The 27,886-nt window shown below is 48.2% G+C and overlaps 22 non-coding genes across 22 annotated transcripts; all 22 read left to right on the forward strand.

Moving 5' to 3' along the window:
* Positions 1-241: 241 nt before the first annotated feature.
* TRNAP-UGG (transfer RNA proline (anticodon UGG)) lies at positions 242-313 on the forward strand. Its single transcript has one exon. It is a non-coding gene; the product is annotated as a tRNA-Pro (tRNA).
* Positions 314-757: 444 nt separating this feature from the next.
* Positions 758-830, forward strand: TRNAV-UAC (transfer RNA valine (anticodon UAC)). Its single transcript has one exon. It is a non-coding gene; the product is annotated as a tRNA-Val (tRNA).
* Positions 831-2,347: 1,517 nt separating this feature from the next.
* TRNAV-AAC (transfer RNA valine (anticodon AAC)) lies at positions 2,348-2,420 on the forward strand. Its single transcript has one exon. It is a non-coding gene; the product is annotated as a tRNA-Val (tRNA).
* A 1,862-nt stretch (positions 2,421-4,282) lies between these two features.
* Positions 4,283-4,355, forward strand: TRNAV-UAC (transfer RNA valine (anticodon UAC)). The gene has a single exon. It is a non-coding gene; the product is annotated as a tRNA-Val (tRNA).
* Positions 4,356-5,873: 1,518 nt separating this feature from the next.
* Positions 5,874-5,946, forward strand: TRNAV-AAC (transfer RNA valine (anticodon AAC)). The gene has a single exon. It is a non-coding gene; the product is annotated as a tRNA-Val (tRNA).
* A 1,336-nt stretch (positions 5,947-7,282) lies between these two features.
* On the forward strand, positions 7,283-7,354 carry TRNAP-UGG (transfer RNA proline (anticodon UGG)). The gene has a single exon. It is a non-coding gene; the product is annotated as a tRNA-Pro (tRNA).
* Positions 7,355-7,798: 444 nt separating this feature from the next.
* TRNAV-UAC (transfer RNA valine (anticodon UAC)) lies at positions 7,799-7,871 on the forward strand. Its single transcript has one exon. It is a non-coding gene; the product is annotated as a tRNA-Val (tRNA).
* A 1,521-nt stretch (positions 7,872-9,392) lies between these two features.
* On the forward strand, positions 9,393-9,465 carry TRNAV-AAC (transfer RNA valine (anticodon AAC)). The gene has a single exon. It is a non-coding gene; the product is annotated as a tRNA-Val (tRNA).
* Positions 9,466-10,811: 1,346 nt separating this feature from the next.
* TRNAP-UGG (transfer RNA proline (anticodon UGG)) lies at positions 10,812-10,883 on the forward strand. Its single transcript has one exon. It is a non-coding gene; the product is annotated as a tRNA-Pro (tRNA).
* A 444-nt stretch (positions 10,884-11,327) lies between these two features.
* Positions 11,328-11,400, forward strand: TRNAV-UAC (transfer RNA valine (anticodon UAC)). Its single transcript has one exon. It is a non-coding gene; the product is annotated as a tRNA-Val (tRNA).
* A 1,517-nt stretch (positions 11,401-12,917) lies between these two features.
* Positions 12,918-12,990, forward strand: TRNAV-AAC (transfer RNA valine (anticodon AAC)). Its single transcript has one exon. It is a non-coding gene; the product is annotated as a tRNA-Val (tRNA).
* Positions 12,991-14,326: 1,336 nt separating this feature from the next.
* Positions 14,327-14,398, forward strand: TRNAP-UGG (transfer RNA proline (anticodon UGG)). The gene has a single exon. It is a non-coding gene; the product is annotated as a tRNA-Pro (tRNA).
* A 438-nt stretch (positions 14,399-14,836) lies between these two features.
* TRNAV-UAC (transfer RNA valine (anticodon UAC)) lies at positions 14,837-14,909 on the forward strand. Its single transcript has one exon. It is a non-coding gene; the product is annotated as a tRNA-Val (tRNA).
* Positions 14,910-16,426: 1,517 nt separating this feature from the next.
* On the forward strand, positions 16,427-16,499 carry TRNAV-AAC (transfer RNA valine (anticodon AAC)). The gene has a single exon. It is a non-coding gene; the product is annotated as a tRNA-Val (tRNA).
* Positions 16,500-17,835: 1,336 nt separating this feature from the next.
* TRNAP-UGG (transfer RNA proline (anticodon UGG)) lies at positions 17,836-17,907 on the forward strand. Its single transcript has one exon. It is a non-coding gene; the product is annotated as a tRNA-Pro (tRNA).
* Positions 17,908-18,351: 444 nt separating this feature from the next.
* On the forward strand, positions 18,352-18,424 carry TRNAV-UAC (transfer RNA valine (anticodon UAC)). The gene has a single exon. It is a non-coding gene; the product is annotated as a tRNA-Val (tRNA).
* Positions 18,425-19,945: 1,521 nt separating this feature from the next.
* Positions 19,946-20,018, forward strand: TRNAV-AAC (transfer RNA valine (anticodon AAC)). The gene has a single exon. It is a non-coding gene; the product is annotated as a tRNA-Val (tRNA).
* Positions 20,019-21,364: 1,346 nt separating this feature from the next.
* TRNAP-UGG (transfer RNA proline (anticodon UGG)) lies at positions 21,365-21,436 on the forward strand. Its single transcript has one exon. It is a non-coding gene; the product is annotated as a tRNA-Pro (tRNA).
* A 2,038-nt stretch (positions 21,437-23,474) lies between these two features.
* Positions 23,475-23,547, forward strand: TRNAV-AAC (transfer RNA valine (anticodon AAC)). Its single transcript has one exon. It is a non-coding gene; the product is annotated as a tRNA-Val (tRNA).
* A 1,346-nt stretch (positions 23,548-24,893) lies between these two features.
* Positions 24,894-24,965, forward strand: TRNAP-UGG (transfer RNA proline (anticodon UGG)). The gene has a single exon. It is a non-coding gene; the product is annotated as a tRNA-Pro (tRNA).
* A 438-nt stretch (positions 24,966-25,403) lies between these two features.
* TRNAV-UAC (transfer RNA valine (anticodon UAC)) lies at positions 25,404-25,476 on the forward strand. Its single transcript has one exon. It is a non-coding gene; the product is annotated as a tRNA-Val (tRNA).
* Positions 25,477-26,993: 1,517 nt separating this feature from the next.
* TRNAV-AAC (transfer RNA valine (anticodon AAC)) lies at positions 26,994-27,066 on the forward strand. The gene has a single exon. It is a non-coding gene; the product is annotated as a tRNA-Val (tRNA).
* Positions 27,067-27,886: the final 820 nt, after the last annotated feature.

Below are 27,886 nucleotides of genomic sequence, written 5' to 3' on the forward strand. Positions count from 1 at the left end.
AAGGGCCCAGGTCCTGCGGAGGCGTACAACTACCAGAAAGGGTCTGCTTTTCTCATCAGTGCCACAGTTCAGCTTGCTAGCATAGGGCTTCTTGACTACCTCTTGCCTTGCTAGAGGCAAAAAAAAAAACCTTGGCACAAAACATCAATTGCTATAGCACGCTTAGAAGGAGAGTCTCCAAGTGGCCCTGCTTTTTCACAAAGACACTTCAGAAGATGTTTGAAAGGCTTTTGCAGCAGCAGGCTCGTTGGTCTAGGGGTATGATTCTCGCTTTGGGTGTGAGAGGTCCCGGGTTCAAATCCCGGACGAGCCCGTGCCTTCATAGGTTTGATCTGTTTTTAAACAGGAGTATTTCTGCTTTCCACTCTTGTAAGATGCCATGGTGGAATGCATTGCATGCTTTCTACTGGTGTCGAGGCAGTTCGGCATGATGAAGGAGTGCGGGATTTCTTTCTAACTGCTTTTTTGTGTTGGAGCAGCACTTCTCGTTGGAACATGAAATGCACAGTGCTTCTCCAAAGTAATTGCAGGGCTGGTTTTGAAATCACCTCTTGGAATGAAAGTGATCCCAGTTCCTTTCTTCCAAAGGAAGAGATCCTGTCAGAAAGGCTCAGCTTTGAGCGTCATGAATATTGTCCCTTAGTCCTTGCATTCCAGTCCAAAGCATAGCCACATAAAGAAAGCAGGTGTGTCTGTTTCCAGTGCAGTGGTTCCAGTCCAATGCATAGCCACATGAAGCAAGTAAGCAGGCATGTCTGTTTCTGTAGTGTAGTGGTTATCACGTTCGCCTTACACGCGAAAGGTCCCTGGTTCGAGGCCAGGCAGAAACAGCAAGTTGCTGTGTTTTATCACATTATTTGCATTTACCACCTCACCTGACAGGTAAATTGAAATTAAAGAGGCTGTGTCTATCCCTCACCATCGTGAGGTACTACACTCCAAGGGCATCGGTCTCAACTCACCAAGAGAAGACGATACACCTTACGGCAGTCAGTTGCTCCCTTTTTGACCTTTCCATTGAAGCCTGGGCCTACTGTGGTCAAGCCAGCGAAGGAAGGTATGAGAGCTAAAATGGCTTTCCTACCTTCACCAAGAACATACACCTTGAGCAAAGAAAGGGCCAGACTTACAAGGCCCTATCGCCACCGGCACATCATCTTTAGTGACGCCCCGGTGGCACTATGTACTGTGCCGTATTTACAAGACGCCGTTCAACCACGTTTTGTGGCTTAACACCACCTTGTAAATACGGCCCCTTCACACGCAGCCCTTTCCCTGGAAGGGGCGTGCAATGGGCGTTGCTCTGGGTGGGCCACTGCAACACCATAGCATTTTGATGCTGCTCCAGTTTTACGAGTTTTTGTAAATCTGTGGCAGCGCCAAAATCCAAGCGCCATACAATGGGTGTCGTTATAGTGGAGAAACGAGCAGAAATGTTTTCATTTCTCCTCATTTTTGCTCTTTCTATGTGTGCTGCACGAACATATCGCCACTGAAGATTTCTGTTGTGCAGGAAGGTGTGCCTTCCTGAACAAAAACAATTTCCCCCTCCACGCAGCCATCCTTGTACCATGGCGCAAGGATGGCTGCGTTGGCGCTCGGCAGCTAATTTAGAGCTGGCGCAGAGGGAAGCACAGGGGTGCGCTGTATTCAACTAAATACGGCGCTTCCCTGCATTTTGAAAATGACTGAGTGCGAGGCTGCCAAATTTGGCAGAGCGTCTCACTCAGTCATCCTCTTGTAATTATGGGCCAAAAGGTCTAAAGGATAGAGGCGTTTTATGTCATGTTCGATGACGACCATGGAAATGACTCTAGTCATATTGCAGAAGAGAGAACCATGTGCATTTTCTTGCCTTGCGATGTATTCGCCCACTCTCTGCCCTCAACCCTAGGAGCAGGGTCTGAGCAGTGGTGCTTCTGTGCCCTCGCTCGTTGGTGTCCGGGTCCAAATCCCCAACACACCCTTTTTAGCAGAAAACACACAAATTTTACTCAAAATACACAAAGCTTGAAGATTCCTCATTCCACTCAAAGCATTGTTGTGCAAAATATTTTTAGCCTCAGGAGAAAAAAAGGATCACCATGCCTTGGCTTCCTTCCTGCTTGCTTTCAGTGTGCTCTGTGTGATGCTTTCACAGGCTCTGGTTTCAGGCATTTAGGCATCAGATATTTGTCTCTACCCGCAGCTGTGACTTTTCAGTACATCTGAGTGTACGCTTGCTGGCTGACAACGCTGCAATTTTCACACTTACTCCTCGCTTTGCGAGCAACTGCTGATCAAGTATAGAGGCAATCGGGCAAACATATGAGGGGAATTTTGCTCCTTCAGTCAAGCCCTCATGCTTGTTTCTGTAGTGTAGTGGTTATCACGTTCGCCTAACACGCGAAAGGTCCCCGGTTCGAGACCGGGCAGAAACAATGGGCAGTGTCTGCTTTTGTGTTTGCTCCCTAAAAGCTTAGTCTCACTCAGGGATGGCCTTTAAAAACTTGTGACCTGTGTAAAACTTGTATTACTATTGCAGGCCGGTAAAAAGTTATCTGCATCTTTGCGTAGTCGTGCATGTGCCTGGTTTCTTATTCTGTTTTTTACTTTTTTTTTTCTTGGCCATGTTATATTGTGGGGCCTTTAAACCTGTCACCTTGATAGGAACATTGCAAGCGGCAGCATCGACAAGTGCAGACTGAGGAGTCAGACCTAAACACAGACTCAGCTGTCAGGATGGCCGAGTGGTCTAAGGCGGCAGCCTCAAGAGAGCTTGATCTTCAGTTAAGCTAAGCATCCTGGTTTGCTCATGTAGTTGTGGGTTCATATCGCACTTCTGATAGGTCTATTTTCTGCCCTTAAATCTTCCTCTGCTTGCACAGCCAGCTCCCCACAACACTATCTTTGCAAGCTGCTGTAGCATATGAAAAGAAATCCACCAACCCTCCGGCTGGGCCCTCAATCAGCATTCCATGTATTTCTGGAAGGGGCATCTCAGTCACGCCTTCTGTTAGAGCTGCACCTTATCACTGTAACTACCATGCTGGTTTCTACTTAAGCAGTTGATTCCATCGTTTGAAGTGAGGCTCTCCTGCCACTTTTGGGCAGAGAAGGCACTGCCCCTGCAACAACAACAGGCAGACAAGCTCAACCTGGGTTTCCTGGTTAGGTGGGCGGAGCAGAATGGCAATGGTCCCTCCTTGTGACTTGAAATTAACATGAAGAAGACAGAGAGGCAGCTGGGAGTAGGCAGTACCCATGCACCCCTGAACACTGTCTTGCGATTTTCACCCAATTCTGAAAAGAGTCGGGAGGAAAGGAGGTGATTTTCCTATCGAAGGCCATTCTGGGAATTCAGCCACCCCGCGTCTCCCAGGTGAGTGTTTCAGGCCTGTGAGGCACTCATATAAATCTCACCTGATCGAGCCTAATCGCGCACTGAGCGAGCAAGTGTGCTTGAATACAAGAGGCATGCTCCTCTGGCTCAGGCGCAAGAGATGGCAGGCCCTTCAGTGCTTCTGGTCTGGAAGTCTACGGTGCAAGGGCCCAGGTCCTGCGGAGGCGTACAACTACCAGAAAGGGTCTGCTTTTTTCATCAGCGCCACAGTTCAGCTTGCTAGCATAGGGCTTCTTGACTACCTCTTGCCTTGCTAGAGGCAAAAAAAAAAACCTTGGCACAAAACATCAATTGCTATGGCACGCTTAGAAGGAGAGTCTCCAAGTGGCCCTGCTTTTTCACAAAGACACTTCAGAAGATGTTTGAAAGGCTTTTGCAGCAGCAGGCTCGTTGATCTAGGGGTATGATTCTCGCTTTGGGTGTGAGAGGTCCCGGTTTCAAATCCCGGACGAGCCCGTGCCTTCATAGGTTCGATCTGTTTTTAAACAGGAGTATTTCTGCTTTCCACTCTTGTAAGATGCCATGGTGGAATGCATTGCATGCTTTCTACTGGTGTCGAGGCAGTTCGGCATGATGAAGGAGTGCGGGATTTCTTTCTAACTGCTTTTTTGTGTTGGAGCAGCACTTCTCGTTGGAACATGAAATGCACAGTGCTTCTCCAAAGTAATTGCAGGGCTGGTTTTGAAATCACCTCTTGGAATGAAAGTGATCCCAGTTCCTTTCTTCCAAAGGAAGAGATCCTGTCAGAAAGGCTCAGCTTTGAGCGTCATGAATATTGTCCCTTAGTCCTTGCATTCCAGTCCAAAGCATAGCCACATAAAGAAAGCAGGTGTGTCTGTTTCCAGTGCAGTGGTTCCAGTCCAATGCATAGCCACATGAAGCAAGTAAGCAGGCATGTATGTTTCTGTAGTGTAGTGGTTATCATGTTCGCCTTACACGCGAAAGGTCCCTGGTTCGAGGCCAGGCAGAAACAGCAAGTTGCTGTGCTTTATCACATTATTTGCATTTACCACCTCACCTGACAGGTAAATTGAAATTAAAGAGGCTGTGTCTATCCCTCACCATCGTGAGGTACTACGCTCCAAGGGCATCGGTCTCAACTCACCAAGAGAAGACGATACACCTTACGGCAGTCAGTTGCTCCCTTTTTGACCTTTCCATTGAAGCCTGGGCCTACTGTGGTCAAGCCAGCGAAGGAAGGTATGAGAGCGAAAATGGCTTTCCTACCTTCACCAAGAACATACACCTTGAGCAAAGAAAGGGCCAGACTTACAAGGCCCTATCGCCACCGGCACATCATCTTTAGTGACGCCCCGGTGGCACTATGTACTGTGCCGTATTTACAAGACGCCGTTCAACCACGTTTTGTGGCTTAACACCACCTTGTAAATACGGCCCCTTCACACGCAGCCCTTTCCCTGGAAGGGGCGTGCAATGGGCGTTGCTCTGGGTGGGCCACTGCAACACCATAGCATTTTGATGCTGCTCCAGTTTTACGAGTTTTTGTAAATCTGTGGCAGCGCCAAAATCCAAGCGCCATACAATGGGTGTCGTTATAGTGGAGAAACGAGCAGAAATGTTTTCATTTCTCCTCATTTTTGCTCTTTCTATGTGTGCTGCACGAACATATCGCCACTGAAGATTTCTGTTGTGCAGGAAGGTGTGCCTTCCTGAACAAAAACAATTTCCCCCTCAACGCAGCCATCCTTGTACCATGGCGCAAGGATGGCTGCGTTGGCGCTCGGCAGCTAATTTAGAGCTGGCGCAGAGGGAAGCACAGGGGTGCGCTGTATTCTACTAAATACGGCGCTTCCCTGCATTTTGAAAATGACTGAGTGCGAGGCTGCCAAATTTGGCAGAGCGTCTCACTCAGTCATCCTCTTGTAATTATGGGCCAAAAGGTCTAAAGGATAGAGGCGTTTTATGTCATGTTCGATGACGACCATGGAAATGACTCTAGTCATATTGCAGAAGAGAGAACCATGTGCATTTTCTTGCCTTGCGATGTATTCGCCCACTCTCTGCCCTCAACCCTAGGAGCAGGGTCTGAGCAGTGGTGCTTCTGTGCCCTCGCTCGTTGGTGTCCGGGTCCAAATCCCCAACACACCCTTTTTAGCAGAAAACACACAAATTTTACTCAAAATACACAAAGCTTGAAGATTCCTCATTCCACTCAAAGCATTGTTGTGCAAAATATTTTTAGCCTCAGGAGAAAAAAATGGATCACAATGCCTTGGCTTCCTTCCTGCTTGCTTTCAGTGTGCTCTGTGTGATGCTTTCACAGGCTCTGGTTTCAGGCATTTAGGCATCAGATATTTGTCTCTACCCGCAGCTGTGACTTTTCAGTACATCTGAGTGTACGCTTGCTGGCTGACAACGCTGCAATTTTCACACTTACTCCTCGCTTTGCGAGCAACTGCTGATCAAGTATAGAGGCAATCGGGCAAACATATGAGGGGAATTTTGCTCCTTCAGTCAAGCCCTCATGCTTGTTTCTGTAGTGTAGTGGTTATCACGTTCGCCTAACACGCGAAAGGTCCCCGGTTCGAGACCGGGCAGAAACAATGGGCAGTCTCCGCTTTTGTGTTTGCTCCCTAAAAGCTTAGTCTCACTCAGGGATGGCTTTTAAAAACTTGTGACCTTTGTAAAACTTGTATTACTATTGCAGGCCGGTAAAAAGTTATCTGCATCTTTGCGTAGTCGTGCATGTGCCTGGTTTCTTATTCTGTTTTTTACTTTTTTTTTTCTTGGCCATGTTATATTGTTTGGCCTTTAAACCTGTCACCTTGATAGGAACATTGCAAGCGGCAGCATCGACAAGTGCAGACTGAGGAGTCAGACCTAAACACAGACTCAGCTGTCAGGATGGCCGAGTGGTCTAAGGCGGCAGCCTCAAGAGAGCTTGATCTTCAGTTAAGCTAAGCATCCTGGTTTGCTCATGTAGTTGTGGGTTCAAATCGCACTTCTGATAGGTCTATTTTCTGCCCTTAAATCTTCCTCTGCTTGCACAGCCAGCTCCCCACAACACTATCTTTGCAAGCTGCTGTAGCATATGAAAAGAAATCCACCAACCCTCCGGCTGGGCCCTCAATCAGCATTCCATGTATTTCTGGAAGGGGCATCTCAGTCACGCCTTCTGTTAGAGCTGCACCTTATCACTGTAACTACCATGCTGGTTTCTACTTAAGCAGTTGATTCCATCGTTTGAAGTGAGGCTCTCCTGCCACTTTTGGGCAGAGAAGGCACTGCCCCTGCAACAACAACAGGCAGACAAGCTCAACCTGGGTTTCCTGGTTAGGTGGGCGGAGCAGAATGGCAATGGTCCCTCCTTGTGACTTGAAATTAACATGAAGAAGACAGAGAGGCAGCTGGGAGTAGGCAGTACCCATGCACCCCTGAACACTGTCTTGCGATTTTCACCCAATTCTGAAATGAGTCGGGAGGAAAGGAGGTGATTTTCCTATCGAAGGCCATTCTGGGAATTCAGCCACCCCGCGTCTCCCAGGTGAGTGTTTCAGGCATGTGAGGCACTCATATAAATCTCGCCTGATCGAGCACTGAGCGAGCAAGTGTGCTTGAATACAAGAGGCATGCTCCTCTGGCTCAGGCGCAAGAGATGGCAGGCCCTTCAGTGCTTCTGGTCTGGAAGTCTACGGTGCAAGGGCCCAGGTCCTGCGGAGGCGTACAACTACCAGAAAGGGTCTGCTTTTCTCATCAGCGCCACAGTTCAGCTTGCTAGCATAGGGCTTCTTGACTACCTCTTGCCTTGCTAGAGGCAAAAAAAAAACCCTTGGCACAAAACATCAATTGCTATGGCACGCTTAGAAGGAGAGTCTCCAAGTGGCCCTGCTTTTTCACAAAGACACTTCAGAAGATGTTTGAAAGGCTTTTGCAGCAGCAGGCTCGTTGGTCTAGGGGTATGATTCTCGCTTTGGGTGTGAGAGGTCCCGGGTTCAAATCCCGGACGAGCCCGTGCCTTCATAGGTTCGATCTGTTTTTAAACAGGAGTATTTCTGCTTTCCACTCTTGTAAGATGCCATGGTGGAATGCATTGCATGCTTTCTACTGGTGTCGAGGCAGTTCGGCATGATGAAGGAGTGCGGGATTTCTTTCTAACTGCTTTTTTGTGTTGGAGCAGCACTTCTCGTTGGAACATGAAATGCACAGTGCTTCTCCAAAGTAATTGCAGGGCTGGTTTTGAAATCACCTCTTGGAATGAAAGTGATCCCAGTTCCTTTCTTCCAAAGGAAGAGATCCTGTCAGAAAGGCTCAGCTTTGAGCGTCATGAATATTGTCCCTTAGTCCTTGCATTCCAGTCCAAAGCATAGCCACATAAAGAAAGCAGGTGTGTCTGTTTCCAGTGCAGTGGTTCCAGTCCAATGCATAGCCACATGAAGCAAGTAAGCAGGCATGTATGTTTCTGTAGTGTAGTGGTTATCATGTTCGCCTTACACGCGAAAGGTCCCTGGTTTGAGGCCAGGCAGAAACAGCCAGTTGCTGTGCTTTATCACATTATTTGCATTTACCACCTCACCTGACAGGTAAATTGAAATTAAAGAGGCTGTGTCTATCCCTCACCATCGTGAGGTACTACGCTCCAAGGGCATCGGTCTCAACTCACCAAGAGAAGACGATACACCTTACGGCAGTCAGTTGCTCCCTTTTTGACCTTTCCATTGAAGCCTGGGCCTACTGTGGTCAAGCCAGCCAAGGAAGGAAGGTATGAGAGCGAAAATGGCTTTCCTACCTTCACCAAGAAAATACACCTTGAGCAAAGAAAGGGCCAGACTTACAAGGACCTATCGCCACCGGCACATCATCTTTAGTGACGCCCCGGTGGCACTATGTACTGTGCCGTATTTACAAGACGCCGTTCAACCACGTTTTGTGGCTTAACACCACCTTGTAAATACGGCCCCTTCACACGCAGCCCTTTCCCTGGAAGGGGCGTGCAATGGGCGTTGCTCTGGGTGGGCCACTGCAACACCATAGCATTTTGATGCTGCTCCAGTTTTACGAGTTTTTGTAAATCTGTGGCAGCGCCAAAATCCAAGCGCCATACAATGGGTGTCGTTATAGTGGAGAAACGAGCAGAAATGTTTTCATTTCTCCTCATTTTTGCTCTTTCTATGTGTGCTGCACGAACATATGGCCACTGAAGATTTCTGTTGTGCAGGAAGGTGTGCCTTCCTGAACAAAAACAATTTCCCCCTCCACGCAGCCATCCTTGTACCATGGCGCAAGGATGGCTGCGTTGGCGCTCGGCAGCTAATTTAGAGCTGGCGCAGAGGGAAGCACAGGGGTGCGCTGTATTCTACTAAATACGGCTCTTCCCTGCATTTTGAAAATGACTGAGTGCGAGGCTGCCAAATTTGGCAGAGCATCTCACTCAGTCATCCTCTTGTAATTATGGGCCAAAAGGTCTAAAGGATAGAGGCGTTTTATGTCATGTTCGATGACGACCATGGAAATGACTCTAGTCATATTGCAGAAGAGAGAACCATGTGCATTTTCTTGCCTTGCGATGTATTCGCCCACTCTCTGCCCTCAACCCTAGGAGCAGGGTCTGAGCAGTGGTGCTTCTGTGCCCTCGCTCGTTGGTGTCCGGGTCCAAATCCCCAACACACCCTTTTTAGCAGAAAACACACAAATTTTACTCAAAATACACAAAGCTTGAAGATTCCTCATTCCACTCAAAGCATTGTTGTGCAAAATATTTTTAGCCTCAGGAGAAAAAAAGGATCACCATGCCTTGGCTTCCTTCCTGCTTGCTTTCAGTGTGCTCTGTGTGATGCTTTCACAGGCTCTGGTTTCAGGCATTTAGGCATCAGATATTTGTCTCTACCCGCAGCTGTGACTTTTCAGTACATCTGAGTGTACGCTTGCTGGCTGACAACGCTGCAATTTTCACACTTACTCCTCGCTTTGCGAGCAACTGCTGATCAAGTATAGAGGCAATCGGGCAAACATATGAGGGGAAATTTGCTCCTTCAGTCAAGCCCTCATGCTTGTTTCTGTAGTGTAGTGGTTATCACGTTAGCCTAACACGCGAAAGGTCCCCGGTTCGAGACCGGGCAGAAACAATGGGCAGTGTCCGCTTTTGTGTTTGCTCCCTAAAAGCTTAGTCTCACTCAGGGATGGCCTTTAAAAACTTGTGACCTGTGTAAAACTTGTATTACTATTGCAGGCCGGTAAAAAGTTATCTGCATCTTTGCGTAGTCGTGCATGTGCCTGGTTTCTTATTCTGTTTTTTACTTTTTTTTTTCTTGGCCATGTTATATTGTGGGGCCTTTAAACCTGTCACCTTGATAGGAACATTGCAAGCGGCAGCATCGACAAGTGCAGACTGAGGAGTCAGACCTAAGCACAGACTCAGCTGTCAGGATGGCCGAGTGGTCTAAGGCGGCAGCCTCAAGAGAGCTTGATCTTCAGTTAAGCTAAGCATCCTGGTTTGCTCATGTAGTTGTGGGTTCAAATCGCACTTCTGATAGGTCTATTTTCTGCCCTTAAATCTTCCTCTGCTTGCACAGCCAGCTCCCCACAACACTATCTTTGCAAGCTGCTGTAGCATATGAAAAGAAATCCACCAACCCTCCGGCTGGGCCCTCAATCAGCATTCCATGTATTTCTGGAAGGGGCATCTCAGTCACGCCTTCTGTTAGAGCTGCACCTTATCACTGTAACTACCATGCTGGTTTCTACTTAAGCAGTTGATTCCATCGTTTGAAGTGAGGCTCTCCTGCCACTTTTGGGCAGAGAAGGCACTGCCCCTGCAACAACAACAGGCAGACAAGCTCAACCTGGGTTTCCTGGTTAGGTGGGCGGAGCAGAATGGCAATGGTCCCTCCTTGTGACTTGAAATTAACATGAAGAAGACAGAGAGGCAGCTGGGAGTAGGCAGTACCCATGCACCCCTGAACACTGTCTTGCGATTTTCACCCAATTCTGAAATGAGTCGGGAGGAAAGGAGGTGATTTTCCTATCGAAGGCCATTCTGGGAATTCAGCCACCCCGCGTCTCCCAGGTGAGTGTTTCAGGCCTGTGAGGCACTCATATAAATCTCGCCTGATCGAACCTGATCGAGCACTGAGCGAGCAAGTGTGCTTGAATACAAGAGGCGTGCTCCTCTGGCTCAGGCGCAAGAGATGGCAGGCCCTTCAGTGCTTCTGGTCTGGAAGTCTACGGTGCAAGGGCCCAGGTCCTGCGGAGGTGTACAACTACCAGAAAGGGTCTGCTTTTCTCATCAGCGCCACAATTCAGCTTGCTAGCATAGGGCTTTTTGACTACCTCTTGCCTTGCTAGAGGCAAAAAAAAAACCCTTGGCACAAAACATCAATTGCTATGGCACGCTTAGAAGGAGAGTCTCCAAGTGGCCCTGCTTTTTCTCAAAGACACTTCAGAAGATGTTTGAAAGGATTTTGCAGCAGCAGGCTCGTTGGTCTAGGGGTATGATTCTCGCTTTGGGTGTGGGAGGTCCCGGGTTCAAATCCCGGACGAGCCAGTGCCTTCATAGGTTCGATCTGTTTTTAAACAGGAGTATTTCTGCTTTCCACTCTTGTAAGATGCCATGGTGGAATGCATTGCATGCTTTCTACTGGTGTCGAGGCAGTTCGGCATGATGAAGGAGTGCGGTATTTCTTTCTAACTGCTTTTTTGTGTTGGAGCAGCACTTCTCATTGGAACATGAAATGCACAGTGCTTCTCCAAAGTAATTGCAGGGCTGGTTTTGAAATCACCTCTTGGAATGAAAGTGATCCCAGTTCCTTTCTTCCAAAGGAAGAGATCCTGTCAGAAAGGCTCAGCTTTGAGCGTCATGAACATTGTCCCTTAGTCCTTGCATTCCAGTCCAAAGCATAGCCACATAAAGAAAGCAGGTGTGTCTGTTTCCAGTGCAGTGGTTCCAGTCCAATGCATAGCCACATGAAGCAAGTAAGCAGGCATGTCTGTTTCTGTAGTGTAGTGGTTATCACGTTCGCCTTACACGCGAAAGGTCCCTGGTTCGAGGCCAGGCTGAAACAGCAAGTTGCTGTGCTTTATCACATTATTTGCATTTACCACCTCACCTGACAGGTAAATTGAAATTAAAGAGGCTGTGTCTATCCCTCACCATCGTGAGGTACTACGCTCCAAGGGCATCGGTCTCAACTCACCAAGAGAAGACGATACACCTTACGGCAGTCAGTTGCTCCCTTTTTGACCTTTCCATTGAAGCCTGGGCCTACTGTGGTCAAGCCAGCCAAGGAAGGTATGAGAGCGAAAATGGCTTTCCTACCTTCACCAAGAACATACACCTTGAGCAAAGAAAGGGCCAGACTTACAAGGCCCTATCGCCACCGGCACATCATCTTTAGTGACTCCCCGGTGGCACTATGTACTGTGCCGTATTTACAAGACGCCGTTCAACCACGTTTTGTGGCTTAACACCACCTTGTAAATACGGCCCCTTCACACGCAGCCCTTTCCCTGGAAGGGGCGTGCAATGGGCGTTGCTCTGGGTGGGCCACTGCAACACCATAGCATTTTGATGCTGCTCCAGTTTTACGAGTTTTTGTAAATCTGTGGCAGCGCCAAAATCCAAGCGCCATACAATGGGTGTCGTTATAGTGGAGAAACGAGCAGAAATGTTTTCATTTCTCCTCATTTTTGCTCTTTCTATGTGTGCTGCACGAACATATCGCCACTGAAGATTTCTGTTGTGCAGGAAGGTGTGCCTTCCTGAACAAAAACAATTTCCCCCTCAACGCAGCCATCCTTGTACCATGGCGCAAGGATGGCTGCGTTGGCGCTCGGCAGCTAATTTAGAGCTGGCGCAGAGGGAAGCACAGGGGTGCGCTGTATTCTACTAAATACGGCGCTTCCCTGCATTTTGAAAATGACTGAGTGCGAGGCTGCCAAATTTGGCAGAGCGTCTCACTCAGTCATCCTCTTGTAATTATGGGCCAAAAGGTCTAAAGGATAGAGGCGTTTTATGTCATGTTCGATGACGACCATGGAAATGACTCTAGTCATATTGCAGAAGAGAGAACCATGTGCATTTTCTTGCCTTGCGATGTATTCGCCCACTCTCTGCCCTCAACCCTAGGAGCAGGGTCTGAGCAGTGGTGCTTCTGTGCCCTCGCTCGTTGGTGTCCGGGTCCAAATCCCCAACACACCCTTTTTAGCAGAAAACACACACATTTTACTCAAAATACACAAAGCTTGAAGATTCCTCATTCCACTCAAAGCATTGTTGTGCAAAATATTTTTAGCCTCAGGAGAAAAAAAGGATCACAATGCCTTGGCTTCCTTCCTGCTTGCTTTCAGTGTGCTCTGTGTGATGCTTTCACAGGCTCTGGTTTCAGGCATTTAGGCATCAGATATTTGTCTCTACCCGCAGCTGTGACTTTTCAGTACATCTGAGTGTACGCTTGCTGGCTGACAACGCTGCAATTTTCACACTTACTCCTCGCTTTGCGAGCAACTGCTGATCAAGTATAGAGGCAATCGGGCAAACATATGAGGGGAATTTTGCTCCTTCAGTCAAGCCCTCATGCTTGTTTCTGTAGTGTAGTTGTTATCACGTTCGCCTAACACGCGAAAGGTCCCCGGTTCGAGACCGGGCAGAAACAATGGGCAGTGTCCGCTTTTGTGTTTGCTCCCTAAAAGCTTAGTCTCACTCAGGGATGGCCTTTAAAAACTTGTGACCTTTGTAAAACTTGTATTACTATTGCAGGCCGGTAAAAAGTTATCTGCATCTTTGCGTAGTCGTGCATGTGCCTGGTTTCTTATTCTGTTTTTTACTTTTTTTTTTCTTGGCCATGTTATATTGTTTGGCCTTTAAACCTGTCACCTTGATAGGAACATTGCAAGCGGCAGCATCGACAAGTGCAGACTGAGGAGTCAGACCTAAACACAGACTCAGCTGTCAGGATGGCCGAGTGGTCTAAGGCGGCAGCCTCAAGAGAGCTTGATCTTCAGTTAAGCTAAGCATCCTGGTTTGCTCATGTAGTTGTGGGTTCAAATCGCACTTCTGATAGGTCTATTTTCTGCCCTTAAATCTTCCTCTGCTTGCACAGCCAGCTCCCCACAACACTATCTTTGCAAGCTGCTGTAGCATATGAAAAGAAATCCACCAACCCTCCGGCTGGGCCCTCAATCAGCATTCCATGTATTTCTGGAAGGGGCATCTCAGTCACGCCTTCTGTTAGAGCTGCACCTTATCACTGTAACTACCATGCTGGTTTCTACTTAAGCAGTTGATTCCATCGTTTGAAGTGAGGCTCTCCTGCCACTTTTGGGCAGAGAAGGCACTGCCCCTGCAACAACAACAGGCAGACAAGCTCAACCTGGGTTTCCTGGTTAGGTGGGCGGAGCAGAATGGCAATGGTCCCTCCTTGTGACTTGAAATTAACATGAAGAAGACAGAGAGGCAGCTGGGAGTAGGCAGTACCCATGCACCCCTGAACACTGTCTTGCGATTTTCACCCAATTCTGAAATGAGTCGGGAGGAAAGGAGGTGATTTTCCTATCGAAGGCCATTCTGGGAATTCAGCCAGCCCGCGTCTCCCAGGTGAGTGTTTCAGGCCTGTGAGGCACTCATATAAATCTCGCCTGATCGAGCACTGAGCGAGCAAGTGTGCTTGAATACAAGAGGCATGCTCCTCTGGCTCAGGCGCAAGAGATGGCAGGCCCTTCAGTGCTTCTGGTCTGGAAGTCTACGGTGCAAGGGCCCAGGTCCTGCGGAGGCGTACAACTACCAGAAAGGGTCTGCTTTTCTCATCAGCGCCACAGTTCAGCTTGCTAGCATAGGGCTTCTTGACTACCTCTTGCCTTGCTAGAGGCAAAAAAAAAAACCTTGGCACAAAACATCAATTGCTATGGCACGCTTAGAAGGAGAGTCTCCAAGTGGCCCTGCTTTTTCACAAAGACACTTCAGAAGATGTTTGAAAGGCTTTTGCAGCAGCAGGCTCGTTGGTCTAGGGGTATGATTCTTGCTTTGGGTGTGAGAGGTCCCGGGTTCAAATCCCGGACGAGCCCGTGCCTTCATAGGTTCGATCTGTTTTTAAACAGGAGTATTTCTGCTTTCCACTCTTGTAAGATGCCATGGTGGAATGCATTGCATGCTTTCTACTGGTGTCGAGGCAGTTCGGCATGATGAAGGAGTGCGGGATTTCTTTCTAACTGCTTTTTTGTGTTGGAGCAGCACTTCTCGTTGGAACATGAAATGCACAGTGCTTCTCCAAAGTAATTGCAGGGCTGGTTTTGAAATCACCTCTTGGAATGAAAGTGATCCCAGTTCCTTTCTTCCAAAGGAAGAGATCCTTTCAGAAAGGCTCAGCTTTGAGCGTCATGAATATTGTCCCTTAGTCCTTGCATTCCAGTCCAAAGCATAGCCACATAAAGAAAGCAGGTGTGTCTGTTTCCAGTGCAGCAGTCCAATGCATAGCCACATGAAGCAAGTAAGCAGGCATGTCTGTTTCTGTAGTGTAGTGGTTATCACGTTCGCCTTACACGCGAAAGGTCCCTGGTTCGAGGCCAGGCAGAAACAGCAAGTTGCTGTGCTTTATCACATTATTTGCATTTACCACCTCACCTGACAGGTAAATTGAAATTAAAGAGGCTGTGTCTATCCCTCACCATCGTGAGGTACTACTCTCCAAGGGCATCGGTCTCAACTCACCAAGAGAAGACGATACACCTTACGGCAGTCAGTTGCTCCCTTTTGGACCTTTCCATTGAAGCCTGGGCCTACTGTGGTCAAGCCAGCGAAGGAAGGTATGAGAGCGAAAATGGCTTTCCTACCTTCACCAATAACATACACCTTGAGCAAAGAAAGGGCCAGACTTACAAGGCCCTATCGCCACCGGCACATCATCTTTAGTGACGCCCCGGTGGCACTATGTAGTGTGCCGTATTTACAAGACGCCGTTCAACCACGTTTTGTGGCTTAACACCACCTTGTAAATACGGCCCCTTCACACGCAGCCCTTTCCCTGGAAGGGGCGTGCAATGGGCGTTGCTCTGGGTGGGCCACTGCAACACCATAGCATTTTGATGCTGCTCCAGTTTTACGAGTTTTTGTAAATCTGTGGCAGCGCCAAAATCCAAGCGCCATACAATGGGTGTCGTTATAGTGGAGAAACGAGCAGAAATGTTTTCATTTCTCCTCATTTTTGCTCTTTCTATGTGTGCTGCACGAACATATCGCCACTGAAGATTTCTGTTGTGCAGGAAGGTGTGCCTTCCTGAACAAAAACAATTTCCCCCTCAACGCAGCCATCCTTGTACCATGGCGCAAGGATGGCTGCGTTGGCGCTCGGCAGCTAATTTAGAGCTGGCGCAGAGGGAAGCACAGGGGTGCGCTGTATTCTACTAAATACGGCGCTTCCCTGCATTTTGAAAATGACTGAGTGCGAGGCTGCCAAATTTGGCAGAGCGTCTCACTCAGTCATCCTCTTGTAATTATGGGCCAAAAGGTCTAAAGGATAGAGGCGTTTTATGTCATGTTCGATGACGACCATGGAAATGACTCTAGTCATATTGCAGAAGAGAGAACCATGTGCATTTTCTTGCCTTGCGATGTATTCGCCCACTCTCTGCCCTCAACCCTAGGAGCAGGGTCTGAGCAGTGGTGCTTCTGTGCCCTCGCTCGTTGGTGTCCGGGTCCAAATCCCCAACACACCCTTTTTAGCAGAAAACACACAAATTTTACTCAAAATACACAAAGCTTGAAGATTCCTCATTCCACTCAAAGCATTGTTGTGCAAAATATTTTTAGCCTCAGGAGAAAAAAAGGATCACAATGCCTTGGCTTCCTTCCTGCTTGCTTTCAGTGTGCTCTGTGTGATGCTTTCACAGGCTCTGGTTTCAGGCATTTAGGCATCAGATATTTGTCTCTACCCGCAGCTGTGACTTTTCAGTACATCTGAGTGTACGCTTGCTGGCTGACAACGCTGCAATTTTCACACTTACTCCTCGCTTTGCGAGCAACTGCTGATCAAGTATAGAGGCAATCGGGCAAACATATGAGGGGAATTTTGCTCCTTCAGTCAAGCCCTCATGCTTGTTTCTGTAGTGTAGTGGTTATCACGTTCGCCTAACACGCGAAAGGTCCCCGGTTCGAGACCGGGCAGAAACAATGGGCAGTGTCCGCTTTTGTGTTTGCTCCCTAAAAGCTTAGTCTCACTCAGGGATGGCCTTTAAAAACTTGTGACCTGTGTAAAACTTGTATTACTATTGCAGGCCGGTAAAAAGTTATCTGCATCTTTGCGTAGTCGTGCATGTGCCTGGTTTCTTATTCTGTTTTTTACTTTTTTTTTTCTTGGCCATGTTATATTGTGGGGCCTTTAAACCTGTCACCTTGATAGGAACATTGCAAGCGGCAGCATCGACAAGTGCAGACTGAGGAGTCAGACCTAAACACAGACTCAGCTGTCAGGATGGCCGAGTGGTCTAAGGCGGCAGCCTCAAGAGAGCTTGATCTTCAGTTAAGCTAAGCATCCTGGTTTGCTCATGTAGTTGTGGGTTCAAATCGCACTTCTGATAGGTCTATTTTCTGCCCTTAAATCTTCCTCTGCTTGCACAGCCAGCTCCCCACAACACTATCTTTGCAAGCTGCTGTAGCATATGAAAAGAAATCCACCAACCCTCCGGCTGGGCCCTCAATCAGCATTCCATGTATTTCTGGAAGGGGCATCTCAGTCACGCCTTCTGTTAGAGCTGCACCTTATCACTGTAACTACCATGCTGGTTTCTACTTAAGCAGTTGATTCCATCGTTTGAAGTGAGGCTCTCCTGCCACTTTTGGGCAGAGAAGGCACTGCCCCTGCAACAACAACAGGCAGACAAGCTCAACCTGGGTTTCCTGGTTAGGTGGGCGGAGCAGAATGGCAATGGTCCCTCCTTGTGACTTGAAATTAACATGAAGAAGACAGAGAGGCAGCTGGGAGTAGGCAGTACCCATGCACCCCTGAACACTGTCTTGCGATTTTCACCCAATTCTGAAATGAGTCGGGAGGAAAGGAGGTGATTTTCCTATCGAAGGCCATTCTGGGAATTCAGCCAGCCCGCGTCTCCCAGGTGAGTGTTTCAGGCCTGTGAGGCACTCATATAAATCTCGCCTGATCGAGCACTGAGCGAGCAAGTGTGCTTGAATACAAGAGGCATGCTCCTCTGGCTCAGGCGCAAGAGATGGCAGGCCCTTCAGTGCTTCTGGTCTGGAAGTCTACGGTGCAAGGGCCCAGGTCCTGCGGAGGCGTACAACTACCAGAAAGGGTCTGCTTTTCTCATCAGCGCCACAGTTCAGCTTGCTAGCATAGGGCTTCTTGACTACCTCTTGCCTTGCTAGAGGCAAAAAAAAAACCCTTGGCACAAAACATCAATTGCTATGGCACGCTTAGAAGGAGAGTCTCCAAGTGGCCCTGCTTTTTCACAAAGACACTTCAGAAGATGTTTGAAAGGCTTTTGCAGCAGCAGGCTCGTTGGTCTAGGGGTATGATTCTCGCTTTGGGTGTGAGAGGTCCCGGGTTCAAATCCCGGACGAGCCCGTGCCTTCATAGGTTCGATCTGTTTTTAAACAGGAGTATTTCTGCTTTCCACTCTTGTAAGATGCCATGGTGGAATGCATTGCATGCTTTCTACTGGTGTCGAGGCAGTTCGGCATGATGAAGGAGTGCGGGATTTCTTTCTAACTGCTTTTTTGTGTTGGAGCAGCACTTCTCGTTGGAACATGAAATGCACAGTGCTTCTCCAAAGTAATTGCAGGGCTGGTTTTGAAATCACCTCTTGGAATGAAAGTGATCCCAGTTCCTTTCTTCCAAAGGAAGAGATCCTGTCAGAAAGGCTCAGCTTTGAGCATCATGAATATTGTCCCTTAGTCCTTGCATTCCAGTCCAAAGCATAGCCACATAAAGAAAGCAGGTGTGTCTGTTTCCAGTGCAGTGGTTCCAGTCCAATGCATAGCCACATGAAGCAAGTTAGCAGGCATGTATGTTTCTGTAGTGTAGTGGTTATCATGTTCGCCTTACACGCGAAAGGTCCCTGGTTTGAGACCAGGCAGAAACAGCAAGTTGCTGTGCTTCATCACATTATTTGCATTTACCACCTCACCTGACAGGTAAATTGAAATTAAAGAGGCTGTGTCTATCCCTCACCATCGTGAGGTACTACGCTCCAAGGGCATCGGTCTCAACTCACCAAGAGAAGACGATACACCTTACGGCAGTCAGTTGCTCCCTTTTTGACCTTTCCATTGAAGCCTGGGCCTACTGTGGTCAAGCCAGCCAAGGAAGGAAGGTATGAGAGCGAAAATGGCTTTCCTACCTTCACCAAGAACATACACCTTGAGCAAAGAAAGGGCCAGACTTACAAGGCCCTATCGCCACCGGCACATCATCTTTAGTGACGCCCCGGTGGCACTATGTACTGTGCCGTATTTACAAGACGCCGTTCAACCACGTTTTGTGGCTTAACACCACCTTGTAAATACGGCCCCTTCACACGCAGCCCTTTCCCTGGAAGGGGCGTGCAATGGGCGTTGCTCTGGGTGGGCCACTGCAACACCATAGCATTTTGATGCTGCTCCAGTTTTACGAGTTTTTGTAAATCTGTGGCAGCGCCAAAATCCAAGCGCCATACAATGGGTGTCGTTATAGTGGAGAAACGAGCAGAAATGTTTTCATTTCTCCTCATTTTTGCTCTTTCTATGTGTGCTGCACGAACATATCGCCACTGAAGATTTCTGTTGTGCAGGAAGGTGTGCCTTCCTGAACAAAAACAATTTCCCCCTCCACGCAGCCATCCTTGTACCATGGCGCAAGGATGGCTGCGTTGGCGCTCGGCAGCTAATTTAGAGCTGGCGCAGAGGGAAGCACAGGGGTGCGCTGTATTCTACTAAATACGGCGCTTCCCTGCATTTTGAAAATGACTGAGTGCGAGGCTGCCAAATTTGGCAGAGCGTCTCACTCAGTCATCCTCTTGTAATTATGGGCCAAAAGGTCTAAAGGATAGAGGCGTTTTATGTCATGTTCGATGACGACCATGGAAATGACTCTAGTCATATTGCAGAAGAGAGAACCATGTGCATTTTCTTGCCTTGCGATGTATTCGCCCACTCTCTGCCCTCAACCCTAGGAGCAGGGTCTGAGCAGTGGTGCTTCTGTGCCCTCGCTCGTTGGTGTCCGGGTCCAAATCCCCAACACACCCTTTTTAGCAGAAAACACACAAATTTTACTCAAAATACACAAAGCTTGAAGATTCCTCATTCCACTCAAAGCATTGTTGTGCAAAATATTTTTAGCCTCAGGAGAAAAAAAGGATCACCATGCCTTGGCTTCCTTCCTGCTTGCTTTCAGTGTGCTCTGTGTGATGCTTTCACAGGCTCTGGTTTCAGGCATTTAGGCATCAGATATTTGTCTCTACCCGCAGCTGTGACTTTTCAGTACATCTGAGTGTACGCTTGCTGGCTGACAACGCTGCAATTTTCACACTTACTCCTCGCTTTGCGAGCAACTGCTGATCAAGTATAGAGGCAATCGGGCAAACATATGAGGGGAATTTTGCTCCTTCAGTCAAGCCCTCATGCTTGTTTCTGTAGTGTAGTGGTTATCACGTTCGCCTAACACGCGAAAGGTCCCCGGTTCGAGACCGGGCAGAAACAATGGGCAGTGTCCGCTTTTGTGTTTGCTCCCTAAAAGCTTAGTCTCACTCAGGGATGGCCTTTAAAAACTTGTGACCTGTGTAAAACTTGTATTACTATTGCAGGCCGGTAAAAAGTTATCTGCATCTTTGCGTAGTCGTGCATGTGCCTGGTTTCTTATTCTGTTTTTTTCTTTTTTTTTTCTTGGCCATGTTATATTGTGGGGCCTTTAAACCTGTCACCTTGATAGGAACATTGCAAGCGGCAGCATCGACAAGTGCAGACTGAGGAGTCAGACCTAAACACAGACTCAGCTGTCAGGATGGCCGAGTGGTCTAAGGCGGCAGCCTCAAGAGAGCTTGATCTTCAGTTAAGCTAAGCATCCTGGTTTGCTCATGTAGTTGTGGGTTCAAATCGCACTTCTGATAGGTCTATTTTCTGCCCTTAAATCTTCCTCTGCTTGCACAGCCAGCTCCCCACAACACTATCTTTGCAAGCTGCTGTAGCATATGAAAAGAAATCCACCAACCCTCCGGCTGGGCCCTCAATCAGCATTCCATGTATTTCTGGAAGGGGCATCTCAGTCACGCCTTCTGTTAGAGCTGCACCTTATCACTGTAACTACCATGCTGGTTTCTACTTAAGCAGTTGATTCCATCGTTTGAAGTGAGGCTCTCCTGCCACTTTTGGGCAGAGAAGGCACTGCCCCTGCAACAACAACAGGCAGACAAGCTCAACCTGGGTTTCCTGGTTAGGTGGGCGGAGCAGAATGGCAATGGTCCCTCCTTGTGACTTGAAATTAACATGAAGAAGACAGAGAGGCAGCTGGGAGTAGGCAGTACCCATGCACCCCTGAACACTGTCTTGCGATTTTCACCCAATTCTGAAATGAGTCGGGAGGAAAGGAGGTGATTTTCCTATCGAAGGCCATTCTGGGAATTCAGCCACCCCGCGTCTCCCAGGTGAGTGTTTCAGGCCTGTGAGGCACTCATATAAATCTCGCCTGATCAAGCCTGATCGAGCACTGAGCGAGCAAGTGTGCTTGAATACAAGAGGCATGCTCCTCTGGCTCAGGCGCAAGAGATGGCAGGCCCTTCAGTGCTTCTGGTCTGGAAGTCTACGGTGCAAGGGCCCAGGTCATGCGGAGGCGTACAACTACCAGAAAGGGTCTGATTTTCTCATCAGCGCCACGGTTCAGCTTGCTAGCATAGGGCTTCTTGACTACCTCTTGCCTTGCTAGAGGCAAAAAAAAAAACCTTGGCACAAAACATCAATTGCTATGGCACGCTTAGAAGGAGAGTCTCCAAGTGGCCCTGCTTTTTCACAAAGACACTTCAGAAGATGTTTGAAAGGCTTTTGCAGCAGCAGGCTCGTTGGTCTAGGGGTATGATTCTCGCTTTGGGTGTGAGAGGTCCCGGGTTCAAATCCCGGACGAGCCCGTGCCTTCATAGGTTCGATCTGTTTTTAAACAGGAGTATTTCTGCTTTCCACTCTTGTAAGATGCCATGGTGGAATGCATTGCATGCTTTCTACTGGTGTCGAGGCAGTTCGGCATGATGAAGGAGTGCGGGATTTCTTTCTAACTGCTTTTTTGTGTTGGAGCAGCACTTCTCGTTGGAACATGAAATGCACAGTGCTTCTCCAAAGTAATTGCAGGGCTGGTTTTGAAATCACCTCTTGGAATGAAAGTGATCCCAGTTCCTTTCTTCCAAAGGAAGAGATCCTGTCAGAAAGGCTCAGCTTTGAGCGTCATGAATATTGTCCCTTAGTCCTTGCATTCCAGTCCAAAGCATAGCCACATAAAGAAAGCAGGTGTGTCTGTTTCCAGTGCAGTGGTTCAAGTCCAATGCATAGCCACATGAAGCAAGTAAGCAGGCATGTATGTTTCTGTAGTGTAGTGGTTATCATGTTCGCCTTACACGCGAAAGGTCCCTGGTTGGAGGCCAGGCAGAAACAGCAAGTTGCTGTGCTTTATCACATTATTTGCATTTACCACCTCACCTGACAGGTAAATTGAAATTAAAGAGGCTGTGTCTATCCCTCACCATCGTGAGGTACTACGCTCCAAGGGCATCGGTCTCAACTCACCAAGAGAAGACGATACACCTTACGGCAGTCAGTTGCTCCCTTTTTGACCTTTCCATTGAAGCCTGGGCCTACTGTGGTCAAGCCAGCCAAGGAAGGAAGGTATGAGAGCGAAAATGGCTTTCCTACCTTCACCAAGAACATACACCTTGAGCAAAGAAAGGGCCAGACTTACAAGGCCCTATCGCCACCGGCACATCATCTTTAGTGACGCCCCGGTGGCACTATGTACTGTGCCGTATTTACAAGACGCCGTTCAACCACGTTTTGTGGCTTAACACCACCTTGTAAATACGGCCCCTTCACACGCAGCCCTTTCCCTGGAAGGGGCGTGCAATGGGCGTTGCTCTGGGTGGGCCACTGCAACACCATAGCATTTTGATGCTGCTCCAGTTTTACGAGTTTTTGTAAATCTGTGGCAGCGCCAAAATCCAAGCGCCATACAATGGGTGTCGTTATAGTGGAGAAACGAGCAGAAATGTTTTCATTTCTCCTCATTTTTGCTCTTTCTATGTGTGCTGCACGAACATATCGCCACTGAAGATTTCTGTTGTGCAGGAAGGTGTGCCTTCCTGAACAAAAACAATTTCCCCCTCCACGCAGCCATCCTTGTACCATGGCGCAAGGATGGCTGCGTTGGCGCTCGGCAGCTAATTTAGAGCTGGCGCAGAGGGAAGCACAGGGGTGCGCTGTATTCTACTAAATACGGCGCTTCCCTGCATTTTGAAAATGACTGAGTGCGAGGCTGCCAAATTTGGCAGAGCGTCTCACTCAGTCATCCTCTTGTAATTATGGGCCAAAAGGTCTAAAGGATAGAGGCGTTTTATGTCATGTTCGATGACGACCATGGAAATGACTCTAGTCATATTGCAGAAGAGAGAACCATGTGCATTTTCTTGCCTTGCGATGTATTCGCACACTCTCTGCCCTCAACCCTAGGAGCAGGGTCTGAGCAGTGGTGCTTCTGTGCCCTCGCTCGTTGGTGTCCGGGTCCAAATCCCCAACACACCCTTTTTAGCAGAAAACACACAAATTTTACTCAAAATACACAAAGCTTGAAGATTCCTCATTCCACTCAAAGCATTGTTGTGCAAAATATTTTTAGCCTCAGGAGAAAAAAAGGATCACCATGCCTTGGCTTCCTTCCTGCTTGCTTTCAGTGTGCTCTGTGTGATGCTTTCACAGGCTCTGGTTTCAGGCATTTAGGCATCAGATATTTGTCTCTACCCGCATCTGTGACTTTTCAGTACATCTGAGTGTACGCTTGCTGGCTGACAACGCTGCAATTTTCACACTTACTCCTCGCTTTGCGAGCAACTGCTGATCAAGTATAGAGGCAATCGGGCAAACATATGAGGGGAATTTTGCTCCTTCAGTCAAGCCCTCATGCTTGTTTCTGTAGTGTAGTGGTTATCACGTTCGCCTAACACGCGAAAGGTCCCCGGTTCAAGACCGGGCAGAAACAATGGGCAGTGTCTGCTTTTGTGTTTGCTCCCTAAAAGCTTAGTCTCACTCAGGGATGGCCTTTAAAAACTTGTGACCTGTGTAAAACTTGTATTACTATTGCAGGCCGGTAAAAAGTTATCTGCATCTTTGCGTAGTCGTGCATGTGCCTGGTTTCTTATTCTGTTTTTTACTTTTTTTTTTCTTGGCCATGTTATATTGTGGGGCCTTTAAACCTGTCACCTTGATAGGAACATTGCAAGCGGCAGCATCGACAAGTGCAGACTGAGGAGTCAGACCTAAACACAGACTCAGCTGTCAGGATGGCCGAGTGGTCTAAGGCGGCAGCCTCAAGAGAGCTTGATCTTCAGTTAAGCTAAGCATCCTGGTTTGCTCATGTAGTTGTGGGTTCAAATCGCACTTCTGATAGGTCTATTTTCTGCCCTTAAATCTTCCTCTGCTTGCACAGCCAGCTCCCCACAACACTATCTTTGCAAGCTGCTGTAGCATATGAAAAGAAATCCACCAACCCTCCGGCTGGGCCCTCAATCAGCATTCCATGTATTTCTGGAAGGGGCATCTCAGTCACGCCTTCTGTTAGAGCTGCACCTTATCACTGTAACTACCATGCTGGTTTCTACTTAAGCAGTTGATTCCATCGTTTGAAGTGAGGCTCTCCTGCCACTTTTGGGCAGAGAAGGCACTGCCCCTGCAACAACAACAGGCAGACAAGCTCAACCTGGGTTTCCTGGTTAGGTGGGCGGAGCAGAATGGCAATGGTCCCTCCTTGTGACTTGAAATTAACATGAAGAAGACAGAGAGGCAGCTGGGAGTAGGCAGTACCCATGCACCCCTGAACACTGTCTTGCGATTTTCACCCAATTCTGAAATGAGTCGGGAGGAAAGGAGGTGATTTTCCTATCGAAGGCCATTCTGGGAATTCAGCCACCCCGCGTCTCCCAGGTGAGTGTTTCAGGCCTGTGAGGCACTCATATAAATCTCGCCTGATCAAGCCTGATCGAGCACTGAGCGAGCAAGTGTGCTTGAATACAAGAGGCATGCTCCTCTGGCTCAGGCGCAAGAGATGGCAGGCCCTTCAGTGCTTCTGGTCTGGAAGTCTACGGTGCAAGGGCCCAGGTCTTGCGGAGGCGTACAACTACCAGAAAGGGTCTGCTTTTCTCATCAGCGCCACAGTTCAGCTTGCTAGCATAGGGCTTCTTGACTACCTCTTGCCTTGCTAGAGGCAAAAAAAAAACCCTTGGCACAAAACATCAATTGCTATGGCACGCTTAGAAGGAGAGTCTCCAAGTGGCCCTGCTTTTTCACAAAGACACTTAAGAAGATGTTTGAAAGGCTTTTGCAGCAGCAGGCTCGTTGGTCTAGGGGTATGATTCTCGCTTTGGGTGTGAGAGGTCCCGGGTTCAAATCCCGGACGAGCCCGTGCCTTCATAGGTTCGATCTGTTTTTAAACAGGAGTATTTCTGCTTTCCACTCTTGTAAGATGCCATGGTGGAATGCATTGCATGCTTTCTACTGGTGTCGAGGCAGTTCGGCATGATGAAGGAGTGCGGGATTTCTTTCTAACTGCTTTTTTGTGTTGGAGCAGCACTTCTCGTTGGAACATGAAATGCACAGTGCTTCTCCAAAGTAATTGCAGGTCTGGTTTTGAAATCACCTCTTGGAATGAAAGTGATCCCAGTTCCTTTCTTCCAAAGGAAGAGATCCTGTCAGAAAGGCTCAGCTTTGAGGGTCATGAATATTGTCCCTTAGTCCTTGCATTCCAGTCCAAAGCATAGCCACATAAAGAAAGCAGGTGTGTCTGTTTCCAGTGCAGCAGTCCAATGCATAGCCACATGAAGCAAGTAAGCAGGCATGTCTGTTTCTGTAGTGTAGTGGTTATCACGTTCGCCTTACATGCGAAAGGTCCCTGGTTCGAGGCCAGGCAGAAACAGCAAGTTTCTGTGCTATATCACATTATTTGCATTTACCACCTCACCTGACAGGTAAATTGAAATTAAAGAGGCTGTGTCTATCCCTCACCATCGTGAGGTACTACGCTCCAAGGGCATCGATCTCAACTCACCAAGAGAAGACGATACACCTTACGGCAGTCAGTTGCTCCCTTTTTGACCTTTCCATTGAAGCCTGGGCCTACTGTGGTCAAGCCAGCGAAGGAAGGTATGAGAGCGAAAATGGCTTTCCTACCTTCACCAAGAACATACACCTTGAGCAAAGAAAGGGCCAGACTTACAAGGCCCTATCGCCACCGGCACATCATCTTTAGTGACGCCCCGGTGGCACTATGTACTGTGCCGTATTTACAAGACGCCGTTCAACCACGTTTTGTGGCTTAACACCACCTTGTAAATACGGCCCCTTCACACGCAGCCCTTTCCCTGGAAGGGGCGTGCAATGGGCGTTGCTCTGGGTGGGCCACTGCAACACCATAGCATTTTGATGCTGCTCCAGTTTTACGAGTTTTTGTAAATCTGTGGCAGCGCCAAAATCCAAGCGCCATACAATGGGTGTCGTTATAGTGGAGAAACGAGCAGAAATGTTTTCATTTCTCCTCATTTTTGCTCTTTCTATGTGTGCTGCACGAACATATCGCCACTGAAGATTTCTGTTGTGCAGGAAGGTGTGCCTTCCTGAACAAAAACAATTTCCCCCTCCACGCAGCCATCCTTGTACCATGGCGCAAGGATGGCTGCGTTGGCGCTCGGCAGCTAATTTAGAGCTGGCGCAGAGGGAAGCACAGGGGTGCGCTGTATTCTACTAAATACGGCGCTTCCCTGCATTTTGAAAATGACTGAGTGCGAGGCTGCCAAATTTGGCAGAGCGTCTCACTCAGTCATCCTCTTGTAATTATGGGCCAAAAGGTCTAAAGGATAGAGGCGTTTTATGTCATGTTCGATGACGACCATGGAAATGACTCTAGTCATATTGCAGAAGAGAGAACCATGTGCATTTTCTTGCCTTGCGATGTATTCGCACACTCTCTGCCCTCAACCCTAGGAGCAGGGTCTGAGCAGTGGTGCTTCTGTGCCCTCGCTCGTTGGTGTCCGGGTCCAAATCCCCAACACACCCTTTTTAGCAGAAAACACACAAATTTAACTCAAAATACACAAAGCTTGAAGATTCCTCATTCCACTCAAAGCATTGTTGTGCAAAATATTTTTTGCCTCAGGAGAAAAAAAGGATCACCATGCCTTGGCTTACTTCCTGCTTGCTTTCAGTGTGCTCTGTGTGATGCTTTCACAGGCTCTGGTTTCAGGCATTTAGGCATCAGATATTTGTCTCTACCCGCATCTGTGACTTTTCAGTACATCTGAGTGTACGCTTGCTGGCTGACAACGCTGCAATTTTCACACTTACTCCTCGCTTTGCGAGCAACTGCTGATCAAGTATAGAGGCAATCGGGCAAACATATGAGGGGAATTTTGCTCCTTCAGTCAAGCCCTCATGCTTGTTTCTGTAGTGTAGTGGTTATCACGTTCGCCTAACACGCGAAAGGTCCCCGGTTCGAGACCGGGCAGAAACAATGGGCAGTGTCTGCTTTTGTGTTTGCTCCCTAAAAGCTTAGTCTCACTCAGGGATGGCCTTTAAAAACTTGTGACCTGTGTAAAACTTGTATTACTATTGCAGGCCGGTAAAAAGTTATCTGCATCTTTGCGTAGTCGTGCATGTGCCTGGTTTCTTATTCTGTTTTTTACTTTTTTTTTTCTTGGCCATGTTATATTGTGGGGCCTTTAAACCTGTCACCTTGATAGGAACATTGCAAGCGGCAGCATCGACAAGTGCAGACTGAGGAGTCAGACCTAAACACAGACTCAGCTGTCAGGATGGCCGAGTGGTCTAAGGCGGCAGCCTCAAGAGAGCTTGATCTTCAGTTAAGCTAAGCATCCTGGTTTGCTCATGTAGTTGTGGGTTCAAATCGCACTTCTGATAGGTCTATTTTCTGCCCTTAAATCTTCCTCTGCTTGCACAGCCAGCTCCCCACAACACTATCTTTGCAAGCTGCTGTAGCATATGAAAAGAAATCCACCAACCCTCCGGCTGGGCCCTCAATCAGCATTCCATGTATTTCTGGAAGGGGCATCTCAGTCACGCCTTCTGTTAGAGCTGCACCTTATCACTGTAACTACCATGCTGGTTTCTACTTAAGCAGTTGATTCCATCGTTTGAAGTGAGGCTCTCCTGCCACTTTTGGGCAGAGAAGGCACTGCCCCTGCAACAACAACAGGCAGACAAGCTCAACCTGGGTTTCCTGGTTAGGTGGGCGGAGCAGAATGGCAATGGTCCCTCCTTGTGACTTGAAATTAACATGAAGAAGACAGAGAGGCAGCTGGGAGTAGGCAGTA

The sequence above is a fragment of the Pleurodeles waltl genome, unplaced genomic scaffold (genome assembly GCF_031143425.1).
Source record: "Pleurodeles waltl isolate 20211129_DDA unplaced genomic scaffold, aPleWal1.hap1.20221129 scaffold_91, whole genome shotgun sequence".
NCBI classification, from domain to species: domain Eukaryota; kingdom Metazoa; phylum Chordata; class Amphibia; order Caudata; family Salamandridae; genus Pleurodeles; species Pleurodeles waltl.